The 21,128-nt window shown below is 42.9% G+C and overlaps 1 protein-coding gene and 1 non-coding gene across 2 annotated transcripts in view; one reads left to right on the forward strand and one right to left on the reverse strand.

Moving 5' to 3' along the window:
• The window catches only part of GPR39 (G protein-coupled receptor 39), a 135,056-nt gene that overhangs the window by 23,402 nt on the left and 90,526 nt on the right, over positions 1-21,128 (reverse strand). The window lies entirely within an intron of this gene.
• LOC116826779 (uncharacterized) lies at positions 11,490-20,572 on the forward strand. Its single transcript, XR_004374143.2, has 3 exons — positions 11,490-11,635; positions 16,695-16,791; positions 20,459-20,572. It is a non-coding gene; the product is annotated as an uncharacterized LOC116826779 (transcript).

The following is a 21,128-nucleotide window of genomic DNA, read 5'->3' on the forward strand; positions in this document are numbered from 1 at the left end:
CCCATCAGCCACTGGGCTCTCAACCCAGAATTCTAAGGGGCGGGGGAGACTGCGGGAACTATGGATAGCTATGGAATAGCTACCCACAGTGCAACGCTCCGGAAATCGACACTAGCCTTGGACCATGGACACACACCACCGAATTAATGTGCTTAGTGTGGGCACATGCACTCAACTTTATACAATCTGTTTTATAAAACCGGTTTATGTAAAATCGGAATAATCACATAGTGTAGACGTACCCTAAGTTCAAGAGTCAGTAGAGCCTCCTCTTCAGCAATTGCAGCTCTGCAGTCCTGCTCCAGCCCCAGAAGGAAAGTGAGCCCTTCTTAAGGGGTCACAATTCTTACATTGGGAAGCCAAATGGAAGCCCTGGGTCCATAATTTGGCTGTTATGTACTAGGCAAATATCTTCCTCCCATTTGCCACAATGGTCCCCAGGGTTGGTTTATTTTTTAACCTTCAGAACATCTTACAAGTTCAGAGACAGCATCTTTGGAAAGCTTAGACTGTTTTCCCCATACTATCTTACATTTCTCCAAGTTAACTTTATATGACAGAAAACTTGTAAGTGGAACATAAAGTGGAAAACCTCTTGTACAACGGGCAGTAACAAATCAAAAGAACTTTTTTTAAAAATGCTGATTAGCATAATATTAAAATAGTGGCTCTCTGTTTTTATCTCATTCCCTTAGTTAATATAATAATCTCATAATAAATTAATTTAAAACATTATACCAGAGTCAGATTTTGTATGCTGTTAAAAAAAGACTTTACTTAATTAGTGGCTGATCAACAAGACCAAACATGTTTCTGATTACATCTCTTGTTCATATGAAATCTAGTTTCATTCCTCACTAACACCTGTATTTCTACAATATGTTGTATTGTTCTAAATGCAGTAAATCCTACACATCATAGGAGGTTCTTTACCAAAGGACTTTCTCTCTTAAATCCATGCAGTATACAGAGGCATCACAACATATTACTGAGTGTCAAAGTTAATTTTACATGTTTTATATTTGGTCAGAGTAGCAGTGGTTCTGTACTCAAACTCATACTTGTGATAAGACACACTCGCTCATACAGTAAAGAAGAAATTCATGACTGAATAATGTATCAATTCAAAAGCAATCTCTTAGCTACAGGAAGCCTCTTGAGTTGCTAGTCTGAACAAAAACAGCTTCAACAGAATGAACCACCTTGAAACTAAATGAAAATTGTGCAAGTTGAGCTAAAACAGGAAAATGTTATGTACAATGTAATATTTTAGCCACAATGGAGAACCTTGTTACAGATCAATTCAATAACAAAATCTCACCAATAAAACAAAAAGGTGGACTTAATTTTGTTTGTTCTTTTAAGGCAGAATACTTTATTTTTGTTATACTAAATACATATACATATCTGGATATGAGTCAACAGTGTGCCCTTGTTCCCAAGAAGGCTAATGGCATTTTGGGCTGTATAAGTAGGGGCACTGCCAGCAGATCGAGGGACATGATCATTCCCCTCTATTTGACATCGGTGAGGCCTCATCTGGAGTACTGTGTCCAATTTTGGGCCCCACAGCTAACAAGAACGATGTGACAAATTGGCAAGAGTCCAGCAGAGGGCAACGAAATATAGGAGGGGCTGGAGCCACATGACTTGAGGAGAAGGCTGAGGGAATTGGGATTGTTTAGTTCCTGCAGAAGGAGAAGAATGAGGGGGGGAATTGATAGCTGCTCAGCACTTTGAAAGGGGGTTCCAAAGAGGATGGATCTAGACTGTTCAGTGGTACCAGATGACAGAACGAGGAGTAATGGTCTCAAGTTGCGGTGGGGGAGGTTTAGGTCGGATATTAGGAAAAACATTTTCACTAGGAGGGTGGTGAAGAACTGGAATGGGTTACCTAGGGAGGTGGTGGAATCTTCTTCCTTACAGGTTTTTAAGGTCAGGCTTGACGAAGCCCTGGCTGAGATGATTTAGTTGGGAATTGGTCCTGCTTTGAGCAGGGGGTTGGACTAGATGACTGACAATTTTTAAACCAAGATTGGATGTGTTTTTAAAAGATATGATCTAGTAATTGTCCGAGACCAATACAGGTTCAAGTAAGTTTTAGATCGAGTGAGGAAAATCAAAACATGACAGATTGAAAGTTCAAAACCACATGGCCGTTTATTGATGGGATAAGTTACAACTTGGGCTGGGGAGGAGCACTTTTACTAATTAACAATACTATTAGAACGACATATTTACACAACTTGAAACAATCTATTTACAACCAACAACAGGAAACCAAATGATCTGTGATTAACTGCTCACCAGAAATTAGAGCAGATACACCAAACTGAGTAAACTATATACATTAACCAAATATTGTAAAGTACAACAATTAACCACAATAGCAATCAATACAACAATTTAACTTTCATATACTATATACATAACTTGGTACCAAGTAACAATAATATATACAGTTCTGTATCAAATAAAGGAGGGAAAAAGAGGAGAGACTAAGCAAACAGAATATTCACAAAAATTAGAAGAATACAAATATCACACTCCAGGCGCAGCTGACCAGCAGTACAGACACCAAGGGCATGATGAATTGGCAGGACACAACACGAGCCGGCAAGATACACAGGAGACCCTTCTGGCTGAAAGGGTGATCAGGCCTTCCAGCTAACATGTGGAGACTCCTGCAGATCTTGGCGCGACACATGATTTTATTCGAAAGCTCTCTTACTCGTGTCAGCATCTCATTGGTCCCTAGCTCCTTTGCCTTCCAGATTCCGAGCAGGAGCCCCCCACATAAACAGGATCTGCACACGGCACACTGTCCTTATGCACACGGCACGCTGGTATTTTTGCGCAAGGCACTAGCCTGATCCCTAGGTGACCAGGCAAAAAGAGGGAGAATGCACACGGCACTATAATGTTGCACACTGCACTACGGTGTTGCACACAGTACCAATGTGACCTTTTGACTGACAATTAGCCATTCAGATGCCATGTTTGAGCATAGGCTTAGGGCTGCGACAGTAATTATTTTGGGGGAGTTTCTGGCCTGTGTGGCCTGACAGGAGGTTAGACTAGATGATCATAATTGTCCCTTCTGGTCTTGGAATCTATGGAAGAGCAACTGATCAAAATGCAGAATTTTTTATTTTATTGTCATCATCATTATTATTTTGGAAAAAATCCCAAGAAAATAATATTCCTTTAAAAAGAATTTCATTACCATTCATTTTCTACTGAACTCTTCCATTTCATGCCTTGGTGTAAGTGGCAACGCAGGAAGCACAGTGTGCTCCAAAGATGCTGGAGGGCCAGATGGAGGATGTTACCTGTATTATAGCTCTGGAGCAAGTTTAGTACCAAAAAAGATTTCAGTTCAAAATTATGAAACTGTGGGAGAACTTTAGGCCACCACGAGGGAGACTGAGACAGAGAATAGGTTTCCAAAGGGTGCCAGAGGAGCAGCAGTTAATGCAAAATGATGAAGGTGCAGTCAGCTAGACAAGAGAACCAGGAGCAAAAGTGGAAGAGTAAGACTGAACAGCAGTGTTTAAGGTAGCAGATGCTTCAGCCTGAATTCTTTTCTATTTAATTAGGAGAAGGCCATTAGTGAAGTTGGGCCAGACAGTTTCAGTGGACTGGAGAGGGTCGATATCAGATTGGAGAAGGGTTAAGTAGAGAGCTGGAGAAAGGAAGACTGGGCACATGAAGGCAGTCCTAGACTGTGGAGAAAGTTCTGGGTCAGACAACGAGTTGGGTACTAGTTGGAGTAGAAACATACCCTGACTGTCACCTGCAGCTACTGTGATCGAACAGAAAAGAGGTAATTGCAGTAATAGAGGTGGAAAGTGAGTGCGATACAAATATTAGCAGAGCAGGGTCAAATTAAAGATGCGTTCTTGCAACTGTATGTTCTGACGGGGGCATCTATGAGGAACAAGTTAGTCTGGGATCTGAGAGGACTTAAATTTTGCTCCCCCGGGCAGAAATCAAACTAAATAATTTATCAGTTTAAAAACCAGAATCATAGTAGTGCAAGACACATGGGACCAAAAGGACATTTTACCCATAAGGTCTGAAGAATTCAGGAGAAAGATTTTGCATAGTATATTTACATGGGAATCTTTTTTAATTGAGTGGTATTGAAATATATAAAGTGTGCACTCTTCTCCTAATACTTGAGTTAGTGATTTACAATGACAGTTTACATTTAGTTCCACACATAGAAATAAGAGATTGATCAAGTGATTACACAAGAGTTAATTTCAGCTTGCTGAGCTGGCATTAAATTATAGCAGATCTGGCAAGATTATGAATTAATGACAGTGGCGAACGCTGGGCAAGACATTTTCCCAGATTTTGTTGGCATAAGCTCCAAGTCTATAAAAACTTTTAAAGAAGAAAAAAAACAATGTCTTTGGTTGGTAACACTAACAGCTTAGCAGTGGCATTGAGCACATCTTGCCTAAAGAGAAGCCTTCTTTAGACATGGAGAGCCACATGGCTATGGTAAATGCCAAAAGAATTCACAACAGGATAACAACCTTGCTCTTAACAGCTTAACTAAAACTGCAAAATGAACATAGCATATTGTCATAGAATAGAATATCAGGATTGGAAGGGACCTCAGGAGGCCATCTAGTCCGACCTCCTGCACAAAGCAGGACCAATCTCCAACTAAACTGTCCCAGCCAGGGCTGTGTCAAACCTGACCTTAAAGTCCTCTAAGGAAGGAAATTCCACCACGTCCTAAGGTAACCCATTCCAGTGCTTCACCACCCTCCTAGTGGAAAAGTTTTTCCTAATATCCAACCTAAACGTCTCCCACTGAAACTTGAGACCATTACTCCTTGTTCCGAAATCTGATACCAATGAAAACAGGCTAGATCCATCCTCTTTGGAACCCCCTTTCAGGTAGTTGAAAGCAGCTGTCAAATCCCCCCTCATTCTTCTCTTCTGGAGACTATATCCCAGTTCCCTAAACCTCTCCTCATAAATCATGTGCCCCAGCCCCCTAATTATTTTTGTTGCCCTCTGCTGGACTCTTTCCAATTTTTTCACACCCTTCTTGTAGTGTGAGGCCCAAAACTGGACACAGTACTCCAGATGAGGCCTCACCAATGTCGAATAGAGGGGAATGATCACGTTCATCTGCTGGCAATGCTCTTACTTATACAGCCCAAAATGCCATTGTCCTTGCCACTGAAGCCAGCTGAGAAGGTTTGAGCTTCGTATGCCCCTAGCCACCAGAGAGAAGACTCGAGAAGTAGCTTGAATGCCAACTTCTAAGGATGTGCAATGGAAAGGACAGCTGTGAAAAACTGAAAAAGACAATTAACAATTTAGATCCACAGTCAGTCGTTCACTGTAGTGCATCTTAAAGGCAAGACACAAAGCTGAGGAACTATAGAGATCATAGAAATGTAGGACTGGAAGGTGCTTTGATAGTCATCTAATCTGGTCTCCAACACTGCAGCAAGACAGAGTATTATCTAGACCGTCCCTGGCAGAGGTTTGTCTAATCTGCTCTTAAAAATCTCCTGTGACTGAGATTCCACAACCTCCCTAGATAATTTGTTCCAGTGCTTAACTACCCTGACAGTTAGAAAGTTTTTCCTTACTGCAATTTAAGCCCATACTACTTCTTATCCAGTCCTCAGTGGTTAAGGAGAACAATTTATCACCCTCCTCTTTATAACAGCCTCTTATGTACTTGAGAACTGTTATGTCCCCCTCAGTCTTCTCTTCTCCAGACTAACAAATCCAATCATTCCTTGAAGGTCATGTTTTCTAGACCTCTAATTATGTTTTGTTGCTCTTGACTGGACTTTCTCCAATTGGTCCAGATCTTTTCTGAAGTGTGGTGCCCAGAACTGGGAACAGATCATCCTCAGCAACCAGAGACATGTACAGAATAGACCACTCTTAATACAGACCTGACGAAGTACAAGTCTGCATGCAACATTTCTCCTTTTTATTGCTTTTGAGGCAGTGTTTTGACATGGCTAGCCCCAGCCCTGAACCATGTACTCCTGGAAATAGGGTGAGGAAGGAAGTGTTAGGAAAGGACTCTGCATTTTCCCCCTGCAGCTTATTGCCCCTCTCACTTTTGTCAGAGAGAGTACAAGACAGGTTTGTCAGCATGGTGGGTGCATATTATCAGACTTGGCATCGCATACTTCACCTTCCATATAGGTTCTAAAACAAAGCTCCAAGTTCCAAGCTTTGAATAAAAGGCCTCTAACGCTGCTTCAAATACAATTCATGTAAGTCACCAAAATATCATGTCGGACATTCCTGTGGTAAGAGCCATGGGCTGGGGTGCGGAAAAGAGGGAGAGGACTGAAGATACTTACGGTGAACTTTGTATATTTTCTGTTGCATGTTCTCTGGGACTGAGGGATGCAGGGGGGAGGAGAAGGGGAAAGAGGAGCTTGTGTCCTAATGGAGGAGATAAGAGCTCCAAATTGATTAATACACTCCATGTCACTGTCTCCTCCTCTTCCTAGCATGATGGCTCCCCTACCCACCTATGCACGCTACCTTGCACTAGAAGTTAGTGCTTCTTGTGGCAATATTAGCTTCTTCCCAAAAGCCCAGCAGAAATACCACCTGTTTCACAGGAGAAGATGCTATTCAGAAGAGCTGCTCCCCAGCTGAAGACTCTCAAGCCTACACTGCATGGTGTTTATGGGTACAGCAGGGTGCAGGGACTTTGCAGATGCAAGAAGGGAATGGTGATTGTATGGGTCTGCTGCCCTTTTCCTTAAGTATGAAACTGCTTTAAACCCTTTCCCCTCCTCTGTAGAGCAGAAGGGAATCAGAGCCAGAGGCTGTGGAAGACAGTTAAAATTTGAAAACCACCACAGGATAACCAGTCAAAGTAGCAAAGATTGAGCTCTGTCTCCTAGTAACGATTCCAGGAAAATGCCACAACTAGTATATGTCGATTTAATCTCCTTTCCCCCCAGTCAATTTGGCCAAGTGTTTTCACTATGTGCCATTGTTTTTCAAAGTAATGTGACTGGGAAATCTAATTGTGTTTTTTTTTTTTTAAAGGCTTTCTGGCTTCTGAAATCCTTCCAATCTGCAGCAATCCATAGCAATCAAAATGTCTAAAAAAATATATATATATTAAAGGTCTTCTCCAGCTAGAAAGCTTTCCATGTCACCAGACTATTTTCTCCATTTAGCAAAGTTCAGAGAAGTATACACTTAACATTTTTTTAAATAAGCCTGAATTCACTTAGATTTGAAACAGAACCATGTGAAGCTGTGTACATGAGTGGTATGTGAATTGCCTAAACTAAAGAAACAAAAATCAATTTTCTTTAGACTGGAAAAGAAGCCTCAAAGTGAGGTGGGAATCAGCATGGAAGGTTTGACTAACTGGGATTTAGAATGAAAACTGTTACGTAACCTGAAATAGAGAAGTCCCTGCCATGCCTGACACATTTAAAGGTCTGAGTGAACACTATATGATGAGATATGTAATTCTCTTTTACCATAAACTGGTCCTAGATCCATAAAGGAATGTGAGTTATGCCAGGGATAATGTGGTTTATTGTACAAAGTTTGTTAAAAATGTAATTAAAATATTTCAAGGTACAGCACTGGAGGCCTTGAATATTGGTCAGTTTCTCCAGTTCTAGGTTGCTAGTTCAAACCCAGTCCCTGTTAGTCTTTGGAAGTGGCACCAAATAGATGACTGTTTATATGCCCTGTGCAAAATGAGTTTGGTTGTGTCTGTCCAGTCCCACATTACAAAAACCACTGCCACAATTGGAACCTTTGGCAGAGGCACCAAAGGCAAATCATCATTAGTTATATTGTGCCTAAGTACATCAACTGAGATCACATACACACCCCCCCCGAAGAGCTTACCATGTAACTAGACAAAACAGAAAAGGGGGGCATTATGGTCTCCATTTTACAGATAAGGAACTGAAGCACTAGGTATATTAAAGTGACTTGCCCAAGGTCACACAGGAAGTGTGTGGCAGAGCAGAAAAATGAACCCAGGTCTTCTCAGTTACCCTTTTCCCCACCTAGAAGTTGTCCTTCAGCTCGGAGTTCAAGCACATTGGTGGGTCAGAGTGGGGAAAATAGGGCTATCATTGCCCAAGCTGTGCCTCCTCTGTAGTTAAAAAAAAATCAGGTTACCTAACTCTACTGTAATTGTTGTTCTTTGAAATGTGGGTGCTGATGTGCATGTCACTGAGGTGTGTGCACTCCCAGAGCATCAAAGCTGGAGAACTCTGCATAGCACTCGCACCTTCTGGCCCTTAGCCTCTCTCCTAGCTACTTAAGGGCAGCACCCTCAGTTCCCTTGCACCAAATGTTAAAAAGAGTACAGACTAATGCAGAGGGGACAGAGGGTGGGTCATGGAATACACATCTGGACACACATCTCAAAGAACAACAGTTACAGTACAGGTATGTAACAATTTTTTCTTCTTTGAGTGGTTGCAAATGAGTATCTCTCTCAGGTGGCTCTCAAGCAGTACTCAAAGGAGGTGGGACTCAGAGCCTACTTAGACTACAAAACTGCCTTCCTAATGTTTACATCTGACCTAGATGTAGCATCGTGGTAGCAGCATAGTGCTTGGTTAAAGTATGTACAAAAGACCAGGCAGCAGCCCTGTAAAATGTCCAGTATCAAAACATCAGCACTGTATGGGCCCTTTTCAAATGAGCAGGAGCGGCTCTAGGCATTTTGCCGCCCCAAGCACGGCAAGCAGGCTGCCTTGGCATGCTGGGGCCTGGAGCCACCCCTGCAAAATGAGCCTGTAATCTCTTCAAAGGTGAGGGCTGAGCTTCTTCATATGCAGTCATAATGCAGGAAGTATCAGAGGGGTAGCTGTGTTAGTCTGGATCTGTAAAAGCAGCAGAGAATCCTGTGGCACCTTATAGACTAACAGACCTTGTGGAGCAGAGCTTTCGTGCGGTAATGACCACTCTCTGTTCAGACGCAGGTGTGGATAATTTCCTCAAGGGCAGGTATATATTGCTAGCAAGCAGCTAGAGATTAACGAGGTTATTTCATCAGGGGATGAGGCCCTTTTGCTAGCAGTAGAGGTGTGAAACAAGGGAGGAGAAACTGGTTCGTGTATATTGCAAGCCATTCACAGTCTTTGTTTAGTCCAGATCGGATTTGGTGTGTTCAATTTCAGATTGAACTGAAGCTCCGCAGTTTCTCTTTGAAGTCTGCCCCTGACTTTTTTTTGCTGCAGGATGGCACCTTAGGTCTGCTATGTGTGGCCAGGGGAGTTTGAAGTTGCTTTCTACAGGTTTTTGTATATTGCCTATTCCTGATACTCGGCATTTGTGTCCTGGGAGTAGATGTGTCGTTTCTATGTATTCTCTCAGTGGGATCTGAGGGAAGTGGCCTGTAGATTTGGTATTGGAGAGTTGGTTTTTTTACTTGGCGGCCTCCTTTGGTAGTGCAGACCTGTTCATTGATGACACAAGCAGCTCGTTTATCAGCCTCTTCTGGATGATATTCAGAGCGGTTTCTTGAGTGTGTGATTGGCATTAGGCATTCCTGCAGCTCCCGTTAAGTTAGATCTACAGGCCTTCTCAGATCCACTGAAGAAAATACCACTACGGCAACTGCGCCATTCTTTCAGGTGGACACTCCTTTACAAACACCGGATAATCCAAATCAGTACCCTAGGCCCCGCCCAGGGTTATTTCTATTTACTTACCAAGTCCACAAACCGGAAATCTTGGACGCCCCATCATCTCGGGCAATTGCATCTCACTGAGGACTGTCTGGATTATGTGAGACTCTCTGGCTCAGACCCTATGCCACCAGCACTTCCCAGCTATCTCCGTGACACCACTGATTTCTTGAGGAACTACAATGCATGGTCTACCTCCCAGAAATACACCGTCCTAGCCACATGGATGTAAGGCTCTCTACTACAACATCCCACACATAGATGGAATTAACAAGCTGCAGGACAGTATCCCTGATGATGCCACAGCAAACACTGGGCTTGGCTGGAGCTCTGGTGCCTTTGTATTCTCACAACGAACTATTTCTTTGGATGACAATATATTCTCCAGTCTAGTGTCATGTTGGGCACCGCGCTGGCCCCATCATACGCCAATATTTTTATGCTGACCTGGACACGCTTCCTCAGCTCCATCCACTCACGCCCCTTTCTCTACCTACGCTATATTGATGACATTTCATCATCTGGACGCTCATGGAAGAGACTCATAGAAAATGTCCACCACGATTTCAACACACTTCACTCCCCATCAACCCTCAGCTGGACCATTTACCGGGGCCTTTCTAGACACCACGGTGCAAATAAGTGATGTCACATTAACACCACCCTATATCGATAACCTTACGACCGCTTGACTACCTTCATGCTCCAGTTCACCCCGGCACATCACACATCCATTGTCTACAGCAAGCACTGAGGTACAAACCGCATCTGCTCTAACCCCTCAACAGAGACCACAACACTACAAATCTCCACCACTTCTCAAACTCACAAACCCGCACGAGGAATTAGGAAACAGATCAACAAGCCAGACGTTACCCAGAAGCCTACTACGACAAACCCAAGAGAACACCAACGGAACTCCACCGGCCATCACATACAGCCCAGCTAAAACCCTCCAACGCATCATCAGGGATCTACAACCCATCCTGGACAAGATCCCACCTTTCATCGGTTGGGCAGGCCAATCCTTGCCCACAGACAACCTGCCAACTGAAACGTATTCTCACCAGCAACTGCACACGTACCATAGTAACTCTAGCTCAGGAACGAATCCATGCAACAAACCTCGATGCAACTCTGCCACATATTACGACAGCGACACCATCACAGGACCTAACCAGATCAAGCCATACCATCACTGGTTCATTCACCTGCACATCCTAATGTATTATACTTACATACCATCATATCCAGCAATGCCCCTGCTATGTACATCGGCCAAACTGGACAGTCTCTACGGAAAGGATAAATGGACACAAATCAGATATCAGGATAGGCAATATACAAAAACCTGTAGGAGAGCACTTCAACCTCCTGGCCACACTATAGCAGACCTTGGTGGCCATCCTGCAGCAAAAAAACTTCAGGACCAGACTTCAAAGAGAAACTGCTGAGCTTCAGTTCATCTGCAAATTTGACCCCATCGCTTCTGGACTAACAAAGACTGTGAATGGCTTGCCAATTACAGAACCAGTTTCTCCTCCCTTGGTTTTCACACCTCTACTGCTAGAACAGGGCCTCACCCTCCCTGATTGAACTAACCTCGTTATCTCTAGCTTGCTTGCTAGCATATATATACCTGCCCCTGGAAATTTCCACTACCTGCGTCTGACCAAGTGGGTATTCACCCATGAAAGCTCACGCTCCAAAACGTCTGTTAGTCTATAAGGTGCCACAGGATTCTCTGCTGATAATGCAGGAGTTATCCACCTGGAAATCATGCATGCAAAGACTGCCTGACCCATCATTCAATTTGCACAGAAGACAAAGGCTAAGCGATGAACAGAAAGGCTTAGTCCTCCCCAGGTAAAACATCAAGCATCATCTCACATCCAACGAATGAAGTGGCTGTTCATCTGCATTTGACTGCAGTTTAGGAAAGAACACTGGTAAGTATATTACTTGGTTCCGGTGCAATTGGGAAATCACTTTCGACAAGAGTTTTGAATGAGGTTGTAGGACCACGTTGTCTTTGGAAAAACTGCATATACAGGGGCTCAGCCATTAAGGCCTACAGCACTTACTCTCCTTGCAGATGTTATAGAAACAAGGGGAGGGACAGAACAGGTTCCCAGGGGCTCAAACACAGGGCTCCATAAGGGAAGCTAACAGTATCAAGGTCACACGAGGGAACCAGCTCTTTCACAGGTCGGTGGAAGTGAGTAATCCTCTTAGAAATCTTGCTATAATAGAGTTTGAGAAAAATTTACTTCCTTTGGATTAGAGGATGAAACTCTAATATCATCGCTAAGTGGACCCTCAAGGAGCTGAGAGACAGACAAGAGGATTGAAACTGTAGCAGTTTCTTGAATGCAGCTAGCCTGGGTTGAAGCCCCCAGACTAGTGACCAAATATAAAGCCGCTTCCACTTGGCTGCATAGGTAGCTCTGTTATTGAGTGGTATTTGCCTAACAGCTTCCAAATAGCATTCCTCCTCTTCAGCTAGCCATGCAGCATCCATGCCATGAGGTAGAGTGCTGAGCACTGGATGTAAAACTCAGCCATCATGCTGAGTCAGTACATCAAGATAGAGAGGAAGAGATATGGGTGTTCAAACTGATAGACTGAGCAGGTCAGAGAACAAACATTGTGTTGGCCACACTAGAGCAACAAGAATCAGTTTGGCGTGATCCAACTTCAACATGAGGTTGACCTGTGGGCTAACTGGGATCGGAGGGAAGCTGTATATTGTCAACAATCCCTAATTCACGTGGAAGGTGTTGGTTCAAGAGCCTGGACTGAGACCTACTTGAGAGCAAGACTGATGGAACTTCTTGCCATCTCTCATTACAAAACAAGTCTGTCATCAGGACGCCCCATTGTGGAAGATGGACCTTAGGACTTTGGTCTTGAGAGACTACCTGTGGTCCTAGGAGATGATTGGTCAAGTGATTTTGGACCCCAGGTAAATGAGCAACTGTGGGAACCATGTTCTCCTTAATGGAGAACTGCCAAAATTTTATTGCCTCTTGACAAAGCTGGTTGGAGCAGGCACCTCCCAGCCTATTCACAATACATGGAGGTGGTATTGTCAGGAAGTCTATGAACTACTGCACCAATCATGATCCCAAAAGACTTGTCAGGCTTTGAAAGTGGCTCAAAGCTCCAGAAAATTGATCTGAAAGGGAGTTGTCTGTTCTGATCACTGAATTTTCAGTGTCCCTAGATATGTTCCCCAACCTATTGAGGTGGCATTAGTGACTATAGTTTTGATCAGAGAAGGATGAGCAAAAGGAACACCCTGATATATATATAACTGTCCACAACTATAGGGAGTCCAGGATCGCTAGAGACACTCAGACAAACCTGCCTAATGATTGACAACTCGAGTGATTGACCAACTTCAACCCCATGCTTCAAGAGGATGAAGGAACAATCTCGTATGCTGGACTATGTAAGTGCATGTAGCCATATGGCCTAATAACTTCAGGCATACAAAGACCACAGCTGAAAGTTGAGATTGTGATGCCGGACATAGGTGACTAATAGTGTGAAATATTTGTTTTTAGCAGAAACAATCTTGAACACGATTTTTTGACTTGATATTAACGTCAACTTCCCTTTTTTCAAAATCAGGCCCAGATGACTGAAGACACGTAATGTGAATTGGACACAACAGAGGACTTGCTTCTCGCTAACCAATTGTCCAGATATTGGAAGATATTAATTCCTCTTTTCTCTGAGATATGCTGCTATTAGTCATGTTTGGTAAATACCCATGGAGCGCAAGACAGGCCAGAGGGAAGCACAGTGTACTGATAATGCTGACCTGCCACTACAAATTTCAGAAACTTCCTGGGACTTGGGAGAAATCACCACATGAAAGTAAGCATCCTGAAGATTGAGGGGAGCAAACCAGTCATGATTCAAAGCAGGGAGAATTGTTGCTAGTGTAACCATGTGAAATCTTATGTATTTGATGCCTTGTTGAGAATGTAGAGATTAAGGATAGGTTTCATCTTTCCCTTGGGCTTGAGAATCAGGAACTACCATGAATGAAATCCCGTTCCCCAATTCTGAAGAGGAACCTCCTCTATCACCTCGGAAGCCCAGAGAGTCTGCACCAATTGAAGGAGTATAGACTCATCAGAGGGTCCTTGGAAAGGGACAGAGTAGGAGGTTGGGAAGGGGGAAATAGATAGTAATTTAATGGCATAACCCTATCCCACAGTGCTTAGGACCCACTTGTCTGTAGTTGTTGACTCCCAAGACGTGTAGAAGTGGGATCTCTTCCATTCAGGGACAGGCTAAATGGCTTGAAGTGTGACGACTGGAATGCCAAACTCAGAGCGTCAGATTGGATGCTTGCCCAAAGCTGATGAAGGATGGGCTGACTGGTTGAAATTGGGACCAGAAGACTTTTCTTATGAGACTTATACCCCTTTCTAGAGAAGTCTGCTGTCTAGTGGGATAATTCAACCTAAAGAAGTGCTGAGGGCAATATTGCTGCTCTTGTCACCCCACAAAGTGAAGCCTCTTTATCACCAAGATAAAAATCTCCAAATCCAGCATAGCACAAGTCTTTACAGGCATGTAACGTTTTGTCAGTTTTCTCTGAAAACAAAAACTGACTGTCAAAGGGACCTCAGGAAATATACCAGAGTTCTGCAACCATGAAGCCCTTCTCATTGTTACGGCAGAAGCCATAATACCAGAGGAAGTGTCAGCCATGTCCTAATTTGACTGCAGTGACTTTTTGCTACTAGGCCTGTGTCTCTCAAATGCAGCCACCATGACTGCATGTGACCATCACCTTTTCTTGAGACCCCAGCCTCCTGGGTGGTGTTTTGTTTTTGTCTGTAATTGTGATTCAACTCCTTGTTCAGGCATTTAAGTTAGAACGATAGCATTTTTGTTTTGTTTTGTGTCTGTCTGGTGGTGGGCTCTGTCCGCAGGCTTACCCTCCCTCCCCATTACTCCTAGCCCCTGCTGCCTCCTCCGGCCCTGGGCTTCAGCCCCATGATCCAGCTCCCATCACCTCTGGCCCTCACTGTCTCCCCCAGCTCCCTATCAGTCCTCCTCATCTCCCCTGGTCCCCACTGCCTTCCTACCCACCTCCCCATCCAGGGCTTAATTTGTCCCCAGGCTTGCAGGGGCTGAGTAAGTCTGCTGTGAAAAGTGATATTTGTATGTTTGTTAATGTCACTTTTCACAGTAAACTTAGTAGCTAGTCTGGAGGCAGTGAAAAGTGATATTAACAAACAAGTATCACTTTTCACAGCAGCAGAGATACTAGCTAGCAAGTCTAAAAAAAAAAGCAACCAAAAAGGCAAAAGAAACAACAACAAAAAAAGACAAAAACATGCAAAGCGCCTTATTTATGTTTGTATTCTATTTAGGTCCAGTAAAGAAGAGAGACAACTGCATGTTTTTTTCTATTGAGTCTGCAAAAAACCCGTAATTAATAAATTACAATGATTTGGACCTATACATGTACATATTTATTTGTTTTTCCCAAAGTTAAATAAGTATTTTAGGAAAAACTGTCAGAGCAGCCACCAGCAAGAGTTGGTGGCCGCACTCTGAGGCCACCAAAAAAATTGTTGAGAGAGCCTCTGCACTAGATGGCCTTCCACAATGAAAAAGTCTTAAACTCTTCTCTGGAGGATTCTGGCAACTTATCTGTAAATTTTACAATTTCTTCCCAATTTGAAAAGTCTTACATTGATAAAAGCACCTGCTCACTGGCAATGTGCATTTGTAAGGATGAGGTAGAATAAATTTTCTTCCTAAACGAGTGAGCTGCATGACCTGCTTCAGAAGTTTCTGCTTCAAATGCACGTCCCTCGCCACCTGAGTTCTTTTCCTGAATGATTTGCAGTGAGAGCACCTTTCTCCCAGGCATATCACCGTGTGTGTGCATGGTGGGGTCAATGCTGGGGATAGCCCCTTCCCCACAAAGTTTAAACTCTGGATAGGGCATCACCCAGGATAACTTCAGATCTTAACTACTATAAACTAAACCTCTGAGTAATAATAAACTATACTAATTATTAATTATATAGTAAAATCCCAGAAAAAGACTGAGACAGAGAACTAGGAGGTCAAAATACCACATAGAATGCTCCATCTCTTGCTACAGGAGGCCAGGAGGAACTGAGGGGGGTCGGGCAGCACTGCCCTTAAACAGTCAGGGGAGGGACCAGAGGACTCAAAAGCTGACACACTTATGGGTACTGCTAGCCAAAGCTCTCTGGCTTTGGTGCGCTGGGCACCTGCACACCTAAGTGGAAAAGACGTCTGCAACCACTTGAAGAAGGTGGTGACTTACAGGGCTTCCAGGCACTCTTACCTAAATTCACACTAATATTTTTAAAAATAGTTCAACAATTCAAAACAGTGTTTCAAAATATTGAAGAATACCACTTTGCTAGTTAAATAAGTTAAATGCTTCACCATGACAATTAAGTGACTTAAAACTAAGTGACAGTTTTCCCCCTCCCCCAAGATCTGTTATCTTTCAACTGGGAGAAGAGGCGGGGAACCCAGATTCAATTCCATGAAGCTGCATATCATATTTCCCTTCTCTCTGAGATTTCATTATGGGCTTGAAACCAGAGAAGTGCATTGCCAATCATGCCTGCTCTTCCAGTTATTGCTGTTTTTTTAATAATTATTCATTAATTGCACACTATGATAAGATCCTCACTGTTCTGAAACATTTTCCCTCTGGCCCCCACACTATTAAAGACCCTGATTGCCTACCAAAAGCGTAAAATTAAAAATCAAAGTGCTACCTCTGAAAGGTTTAATATGTGCCACATTGAAAAAGTTTCTATAGCTCACAGCCCTGTAATTGCATCAACAGCTAACAGCGCCATCTCTCTCAGCATTTGAAATGCATTCCTTTGAAACACAAGCCAGCTGAGCATAGGATTTACACTCCATGCGCGCCAATGCTTTGTATGTCGTCTATGTCCTTCCCCTTTAATCTCTGCTTCTTTCCAGCAGGTGAGAGCCCCTGGTCATCTTGCTGTAGATTCTCTCATCCCACCCACCTCGAGGATGCAGCAGAGAAAGGAAGTGTTGCCAGTTCAAGCAGGAGGTTTGATAAATGCCTTTTCATTCCATTTAATCTTTTTCCCCTTCTTCCCTCGATGTTGTCTCATTTATTCCTACATCCCTTCCAGTATTACAGCTTTACCTGTTCTACCCAAAGAGGTGCACTTGCCCTACAACTGGAAAGCCAAACCAACCATCTCTTCCAGCCAGCCACTCACTAAATGGTATGAAGAGTCCCATGCATCTTGCACTTTGCTTCTATAGACTGCCACAGTCCTTCTAGCCAAGGGTTATTCTGATCCATTAACCGGTTGCATTCTATAGTGCACATTCAGAGCCTCAACTTTCTCCTCTACCCCCTAATCTCCCAATGCACAGCCTTCTTCATTCTGCTCTTTTACTGTTTAATTTTGGAAACTGGATGATGTTTTAGTATGATCAATTCTTGTGTAAGAGTAAGGTCCTGACAGCGCTGGTTAGAGTCTTCGCAGTCAATCCTAACCTGCTGCCTCCACCCACACATTCTTATGCTGCAGTTTCATGGTGAAGTCTCTGTCAAAAGGTCCACTGGTGTGGGGAAAGGGATTAGATCACAGTGCTTCAAATCTTTCTACTATGAGGCGGGTTAAAGAAATGCTGCAGTCCAGGTCCAAAACAGTTTAGAGAAAGAAATATAGTGACAACACAAATCTCTTGTGTTTATAAAGGTGAGCTACAAAACTTTATTTCCCTTTGTAGATCACATTTAAAATTAGATTCATTCACCATTTTCCCCCTTTAATCACGTTTTAAGGGTGCCCAGGTTCAACACCCCTCCTTCCCAAAAGATGGTTATTTTCCATCTTGTTTTTTTTTAAAACTTAGCTAATATCAGCAATGTCATGTCAAACTGAGCTGCTTTTTTGTTGGGCCCAGGCCTAGGAGCTCTGTCAGCCCTGAACTGAGGAGGCAGGGATGATTCATCTTTACAGACAAACACAAAACAAAACAAAAATGCTTTTGTTCTAACTCAAATGCCTGAACAAGGAGTTGAATCACTATTATAGACAAAAAAAAAAAAAAAAAATTAAATTGCCGTAATAAGGATCACTTCGCCTCCCAGCATGAAGAACAGGAATACTTGTGGCACCTGGTTTCTCTGAACTTAACAATTTTTTCAGCCATCCATATTCTATCCCTGGAAAACGGTGCAAAATACTTGAGTTCCAGAGTCTTTAAAAAGCTTTAAAACCTCACACTCGCGCTCCTCTGACATTTTCTATTACTCCCATTTTATTACTGAAGTTAATAGTTTTAAGTCCAGTAAGTATATCCCCTTGTAAGGGCTTAAGGGAGTCTTTAAAAATAATCTGGCTTCCACTTGGGTTTCTAAAATAGATATTTAAGAGTCATAATATAATAGACGTACTCCATTCGGGAATTCAAGGTCTTGCAGGCCCCAGAGCCTTGTTGCCTAGATTTAAAATGGGAATAATGGTAGAACCGGTGATCTCTCTAGAACCTGTAAGCCCGCCCACTACAAGTGACCTGACTTTCAAGATTAATGAGCACCCATCTGCTGTTACTAAAGTCAGTGGGAGCTGAAAATATTTAGAATTCTAAATAAGGATTTAGGAGCCTAACTTTAGGCATCCATATTTTAAAACCTTGGCTTGATACTGCTCTTGAGTTTAAGGGAGAAAAGTAAAAGTAAATCCTATTGGTAGGTGTCTTTGGAAAGAAACAAAATACATCCAGCTGCTGACTCTCCCAAAGGGGTATACCACCACAGTATGTTTCTAGCTAATACTTATAGGGTTTCTGTGCAAACAGATCCTCCATAAAGAGTTGTAACAACCAAGTTGAAGATGATGAAGCAAAACTGAGCAGTTCCATGCCAATTGCAAATTAGAAATGAGAAATCCTCTAACAGATACAGAAGACTCATAATCCCATCATCATCTTGCATTTGTAATAAATGCAACTATGTACAATATAAATTTAAGCTTTTAGAAAAAATGCCCCCAGTGCAAAAACCTGGCTTTCACACAACTCACTGCAATGCACCAGTACACTTTTTGATTAAAATGTGAGTATGGATTAAAAAAAAAAAAAAAAGGTCATGCAAAGTTGCAAGAAAATGTTTGAGGTCCTTTCCTTGGGTTCATCACTTGGGATCTTTTCCTAGAGTACACCAATGGCCAATTCTTCTCTTAATGCCTCCCTAGTGCTTCACTTCCCTCACTACCTGTCAAATTATACACTCACATTTTGCACCATTATCCCTCTTGGAACAATGCCGTACACTGCTTACCCCCTACCTGCGGGCTGAAAAGATTCCCTGATCCTGTATGCCAGGCAACACCCATCCAAGCTCTCCTCAGGACATATTTCTTGTGACTGTGCTGGACCACTAACCCATGTCAACCTAGTATATTTAGAAAGACATCCACTTCTAAGACTACATATACAATGCAAACAACAAGTTGCTTTATCTTATATAAGGCTCCTTCTAGTTCCCACCCCAACCCATTCTCTCTCCGTGTCCTCACATCATACATAACTTAGATCCTCAAACCTCCAACTAGATCCACACAAGCACACATCTGCATTCATGTGATCCTCCAGGAAGTCCTAGGGCTTTGCATGGTCAGAAGAATTCATACCCACAGCCATCCAGCTGTAGGACAAGGGTCCTAGACTGGAAGCTTCTCAGGGAAGGGGGCCGTGATCATCCATGGTGCTGTATAAATACCATATATATATTGAACATGAACAAGTATGAATTGTCAAGGAGCAGCAATTTTTGTATTTCCTCCTGGAGCCATAGTCAGTTCTTTATTTGAAAAGATTAACAAAACAGGATTTTGCGGTTCACAGGGCTCTAGCACTTCAACTACCCACAAAAAAGTTCCCTTGGTCCTCTCTGGCCTGGGCTATGCACAGCACCCTTCTTTGTTTGGAATTTAGTGGCTAACAGTTATATAAAATGTTCTCAAATCTCTGAGTCACATTTCATTCATTCACTGCTGTCAGTGCTGGTTTGAGAAGCTGGTTTGCAGCCAGGAAAGCTCTGTCTTACCTCTTCCCACAGCCTGCATTTGTGACCCAGCTTCCTTTCCTTGGGCTCGAGTCTCTGTTGCCCTGTACTTTGTGTGGTCCATCCAACTCACACCACAATTCATCCAACAACTCTGTCATGTTGCTCAATTGAAAATCCTACTAGTTGGGTAGTTGAGAATAAAGTGCTGCTTAAAGTTTCTAGCTTACAGTATGCTTATTTCACAGCAAGATATTCAGAATGCATTAACCACATTTCCCTCTCTCCCTCCCCCCCCCAAAATAAAAAAAAACACAACACACACACCACGATCACGGTAACAGCCAAATTTTCTTCCAAGGTATTCTGGGAATCAAAGAAGCTTTGAGCTGTTGGACAACCAAATTTATCCTGATCATTTCAAAGGGAGCAGAGCACTCCAATGCCTTTCACCATCTTGTTACTGGAATTCCAGAAGTGAAAAGGGTTTTCACCTCAGGCCTCATAGTTTCTGAGTTTACATCACTGGAGTTCCAAGTTCTTGGAAGTCCTTAGACTATCTTTTGACTCTGGGGTATCACTGGAACCCAATCAAAGTGCTTTCCTTCCCTCTTACAAACACACCCCTTAATGTAACAAAGGGGAATGAGGCCTTAGTCCAATTTGTAAAGTTGACTTTTCTTTACTGCAGCCTGGTGTTACGCGCACAGAGAAACTGGAGTTACAGCAACAAAGCCAAGGAGAGAAAATGGAAGCTCACAGGAGGTGTCTGAGTTCAGGTTAAACTTTAAAGGCGTGTTGTACCTGCGGGACAGGCTTAAGAAGTACCCAGGAATCTTATACTTTCCACTTTCAAGAAGGGTAATTGCTTTTTGGGGCGATTTTAAAATAAGACCATGGGCCTTCGTTAGGCCTCCCACACAGGAGCTCTCTTTTAAAGTCAATTGTGAAGAATATCTACCAACTTTTTAGTGATATAGTAATGGGGAAGCCTCTCACCTTCCCATAAACCAGCAGTCTCGGGAAGTTTGGGCTGCCTTTCAAGTTTTACAGAAGTTATATATTGAGGAACACAGACTTAGTTCTAAAGCACGACATTCAAGTGAGTGCTTTTCTGAACAGAATGGTTCTCATTTATAGAACGTCAATGCTTCTGAAGTATTTATTTGGATTTCTACAGTAATAAAAAGGGACACTTGTCCAAAAGTTTTTACGTGTTCCCAGCACCAGTTACACAGATGAAACTAAAACCAGCAGCTTTCACATCAACAGCACTAGACTGCCTACAAATCTTCACACACACCTCACCACCACCACCCTCTGCAGCACCCTGTGCAAATAAATGTCTTTCAGAATTCCCA

Source organism: Chelonoidis abingdonii, chromosome 10 (genome assembly GCF_003597395.2).
Source record: "Chelonoidis abingdonii isolate Lonesome George chromosome 10, CheloAbing_2.0, whole genome shotgun sequence".
Classification (NCBI taxonomy): domain Eukaryota; kingdom Metazoa; phylum Chordata; order Testudines; family Testudinidae; genus Chelonoidis; species Chelonoidis abingdonii.